The sequence below is a fragment of the Montipora capricornis genome, chromosome 12, assembly GCF_036669925.1.
Source record: "Montipora capricornis isolate CH-2021 chromosome 12, ASM3666992v2, whole genome shotgun sequence".
NCBI classification, from domain to species: Eukaryota; Metazoa; Cnidaria; class Anthozoa; order Scleractinia; family Acroporidae; genus Montipora; species Montipora capricornis.
In genome coordinates this window covers 39,029,938-39,034,937 of record NC_090894.1, presented here as the reverse complement: position 1 = coordinate 39,034,937, position 5,000 = coordinate 39,029,938, and the positions used below count along the sequence as shown (strand labels likewise).

The following is a 5,000-nucleotide window of genomic DNA, read 5'->3' as shown; positions in this document are numbered from 1 at the left end:
GGGGTGGGGTAAATTGAACCGGAAGTGTCAGGTTTCAAATGATTTTTTTTTGGGGTGCCAAAGTCACTAACAGCTATAAAACACAAGAGCTTAAAGGAAGAGATGTAGCATTTGTGAGCGATTGGCTTACAAAAAAGGTCTTCAAAAGGTCTTTGTGAAAGACAGGAGGAACCGACGACGATTGTTCTTTAGTAGAGTATGACAGACAAATCCGAAGATAGGGTAGGGCATTTGAACACTATTTTGGCCCGAGGGGGTGGGAATTTGAACGATCCACTCTTTAAAAGTTCAAATGCCCGGGGGAATGTTGAAGTTTCTAGTTGATCGGCGCATTATTGATAAATTATGCTACTTCTTTCTATCAACTCAAAATCAAGGAGAGCTTCCATAATTGAGCAGTTGAAACCCGAACTCAACAAACAAGTAAGTCATGTCAGTTTAGCATTACACTTTTAAACTTTTACCGTTATGTCAGTGGTGTTCTCTATAATATTGTTGGTTCGTTTGAATTTACCTACTTGTAACGAACATTTAATCTACAAAGAATCATTGTATTCATATATATAGCTGGAGTTTTGAAAACAAGGTCAAACTTGGCTGCAAAATCCAAAGTGCAACTGCTGCATTGGCAGCAGTTGCACTGACGGCGAGCTTTAAATTCCTAGGGGGGGCTGCGTCATGGCTTGTCGCATGCAAGTCTAACAAGTATGAGGTAATAGTCCATGGCCAAAATAATTCAATAGACCTCTTTATGGGAGGGTGAGGGAAGTAAATGATGACCTATAGGGTCTGAAAAACGGTCAAAGATATCCAATGTCAAAACAAGTTGTTGCATTTATGTGAGATATATAGCTGGAGTTTTGAAAACAAGGTCAAACTTGGCTGCAAAATTGAAAGTGCAACTGCTGCCTTTGGCAGCAGTTGCTCTGACAGCGAGCTTTAAATTCCTAGGGGGGGCTGCGTCATGGCTTGTCGCATGCAAGTCTAACAAGTATGAGGTAATAGTCTATGGCCAAAACAATTCACTAGACCTCTTTATTGGAGGCTTATTGAAGGAAATCTGCACGTGTTGGGTATATGAGATAGTTTGAATAACTGTGAAATACGAGATAAAATTTGCTGATTAACTTCCTTTCTCGCGTATTAAAGGTTTATTGTGAAATGGTTTCAAAATATTACAAAATCAGGAATAAATCTGGAAGAAATCACTCAATAAAGCCTTTTCAGTTGTTCTTACGTGTGTATGGGCTGGATTTTGGCCTATTTCTAAACTCAGCAATTTAAATACCGCTAATATTGGAAATATGCATAGTGGCGATATATTTTGTGCTGTGTGGGGTTGGGACAACGATCGAAGGTACCCAGAGAAGCAAAAGCAAAACATTCTTTCTCACATTGGAATATTAAGATTTTACTCGCCCAGGAATAATAATGATGTTTTGTCATAGGCTAGACCTATTAATCATGACCAATGTTGAAATAATTTTCTATGAGGTTTAATACAGAACTTCTGAATCTCCTACACCAACTTTGTACATAAGAGAGTATGATTGTGGGAGTACTAAAACCTCAAAGACCTGCTCCAAAGATCAGATCTACGGATAACTAGTATAATCAAGATGACGCTTTTGTATTGGTGAAAGTCATAGTGGAGCTTGACAAGTTTGCTTAGATCCAGTGACTTTAATACATGTAGTTCTACTTAAGCAATAGAGGACGTTTTCCGTGTTTCCATAGCCTCATCTAAACACGAGGGGGAGTTGGGAGAATTTGAGACAGTTATGCGAACCCGAGGTGCAGTCGAGGGTTTGCATAACTGTTGAGAATTCTCCCAACTCTTCTGAGTGTTTAGATGAGGCTATGGAAACATGGAAAACGTCCTCTACTGCTTAAGTAATAGAGGACAATTGTTTTGTGATGAGTTTACGACGAGATGTCAATTTCACAATAAACAGCAAATTAACCTTACGGATCCTCACGCAAGCAAGGTTAATCCAAGTACATTTTATCTCTAATTTCACGGTTATTCAAACTAAAACTTTCACTTGCCACGTGTCAACATTGCCCAAATCGATTTCTGATAAATCTGTTTATCTCTGTCCAAAATCGTTTTTTGGACGTCGACATAAGTTTCCGCCATACATTTTCTTACAACGACTTGCATTGTTTGCCGCCTGGCGATCCCAGAACTCTTTGTGTATAAACAGGGATCCAATTACTGGCAACTCATTCATTCATTCAGCTGCTCGATAGGCCATAATAATTTCTGGAATTGCGTAGGGAACTGGAGTGAGTTTCAAATTTGAACGAATCGATTAAATTGGGACGTCTACAAAACATAGGTGGGAGGCACAGTGGCCTAACGGTCAGCGTGCTGGACTCCGGATCAAGCAGTCCGCGTTCGAGCCCTGGTCGGCTCATTGTGTTGTGTTCTTGCGCAAGACACTTTACTCTCACAGTGCCTCTCTTCACTCAGGTGTATAAATGGGTACTGGCAAATATAATGCTGGGGGTAACCCTGCAATGGACTAGCATCCCATCCAGGGGGGAGTAGAAATACTCCTAGTCGCTTCATGCCACAATAACCAGAGATAAGAGCCAGCCTGATGGGCCACTAGGCTCCTTAATGGGCCGAGTCCATGGACTACCCTTGTGGACCACCCCTCATATTGTAAATTCCACAAGTTTTACAAGCAGACAAGACGCTTAAGAGCATTTCTGTGGGATGCACCAACAGTTAAACAAATTGTCCAGTTATAGCAAACTACTATGCTTAGTCAGAGCGAAGAAATCACGGGTAAAATTTGGAAAGTGGCAAACGTTTACCAGACAGATAACCCTGTAACTTTAAGTAGCTGTTACTTGTTCTACAGCAGCGATCAGAGTTTACTTGCACTAAAGATTATCGAGGAATGTCAGGATGGGAATACTGAATAATGATCGACCACTTCATTTATTTAGGGAGGCGCAGTGGCCTCATGGTTAGTGTGCTCGACTCCGGATCGAGTGGTCTGGGTTCGGGTCCTGGCCGGGGACATTGTGTTGTGTTCTTGGGCAAGACACTTACTCCCACAGTGCCTGTCTCCACCCAGGTGTATAAATGGGTACCGGCGAATTTAATGCCAGGGGTAACCCTGCGATGGACTGGCATCCCATCCAGGGGGGAGTAGAAATACTCCTAGTCGCTTCATGCTACAGAAACCGGAGATAAGCGCCGGCCTGATGGGCCTTCTAGGCTCGTCAGCAGACTTTACTTCATTTATTTGCCTTGTTTTGTGTAACCATAAACCGAATTAGAATTAATTAAGCTTATTCACAAACTCAAAGTGGTTTCCTTGCATTTAAGTATTTACAGTATTTGCAAGACAGTGAATTAAGTTTTCACGATGAACTCCAATGTCTGCTGATCACATCTGCATTCTTTGTTCTTTCAAAATTAATTTCTTCGACCAGGAACAAATAATTTTTCAAGTGTTCTTATCCACTGCTGCAAAAACACTCTCACAGAACCGAACTGTTTGTTGAAACATAACAGAATTAAACCTTGTATTTGCTCCATAAATAAATTCTAACAATTCTTAAAGGTCGACTCAGTCTGTGACTTCTTGGTCAATACTAGTCATTGACCAAATTAATGTTTCCAATAATTGACCTTGCATTCCTCTCTAATTCTTGACTGATGCAAGATGATATAAAGCAATAACTTAAGGTTCCACCTATGTTAACATCATAAGCGCTTTCTATAGAGCGTTTCCATATGACGTCACGGCGGCCATGTTGGAGTTCCAAAACAAAGGAATGGCGGCCATGATGGTGTACCAAACTAATCCTCCGGGAATTGAACTCTATTTGTATGCAAATACTTTCCTTTGTTTCAGTAATCCGATATGGCTGCTGGTCACGTGAGTGAAAACGCTCTATAACTTCAACATTAACTGGGCCTATCCAATGGAAAATTAAATCAATGCAATTAAGAATTTCGATGCACACTGAAACGTCTAACAATTCGATCATTTCACTTTCAATGTCATGTAACAAAAAAATAAATTCGAAATAGTTCAATGAAAAAGGCCAAGAACTTGGAATATTGTAGAAAACAAATTACATTATTTTTATAAACAACCTCTCCAATTCTCAGGTCTGTGCAGTACATTGTTTCTGAGTTATTTGTCAAAGCGTTTCACGCAAGTTAATAGAGTTTTGTAGGGACACCACGTTGGTGGTTGCCGGTAATCGATGAAAACATCTGAAGTTCATTTTGCGATGAAAGAGCTAGCCTCGTGTATAAGCCACACCTTTTTGGTTAAGTTTTGGGCCAAAAATCGCGGGTGCGGCTTATACACGAGACCATTGCTTTCAGAAACCGGCTTGTAGGGGTCACAAATTGAACTGAAAATCTTCAGTAACTAAAGATTAAACATATTGAAACCTGTTGTTGATCACTGCTTTGGGTAGAAGCGCCTGTGGCTCCTAAAGGAGCCATTTGTTTGCATCTCCAGGTTCTAAACCCGAATCATGCTCGCCAGTAGTTCATTCAAGTGTTTCATTTGCACTTTTTTTGTGCAGTTAAATTCCAAAGCCCTGGCTACACGTTCAAACATTGTAATAAAACATTTGTTGGATTTTTTCAAAAATCATGCTTGGGGTGCGGCTCATACACGAGTGCAAACTTCTGAGATTCATAGGGATAGGCATTTTTCCCAACCAAATAGCTTAATTTGTATCAAGGCATCACGCAAGGTGACAATTCGGAAATTCAAAACGCTGTATTTTGAAACGAAAGACATCACGGAACAGGAAACTTGGAAAACTATTTATTTCTAGGTCGTCTTCAACCTCCTGCAGATAAAAATTCAGAAGACCTAGCGATTTTGGTTTTAGAATTTGATGACAACTTAGTGATTGTCAATAAAAGGGAAGCCTACTATGTGTGATGAACTGTAAACCTTGCTTGTAACCCTTGTGGATTGTACCAATCAGCTCTGACTGGACACTGAAAA

General features: G+C 40.4%; 1 protein-coding gene and 1 long non-coding RNA gene across 2 annotated transcripts in view; one reads left to right on the top strand and one right to left on the bottom strand.

Annotated features, from left to right (window-relative positions):
• Window positions 1–5,000, bottom strand: part of LOC138027752 (uncharacterized) — a 37,613-nt gene that overhangs the window by 21,851 nt on the left and 10,762 nt on the right. The gene's annotated exons all lie outside the window — the stretch shown is intronic.
• LOC138027753 (uncharacterized) overlaps window positions 1–5,000 on the top strand; it is a 10,582-nt gene that overhangs the window by 3,595 nt on the left and 1,987 nt on the right. The gene's annotated exons all lie outside the window — the stretch shown is intronic.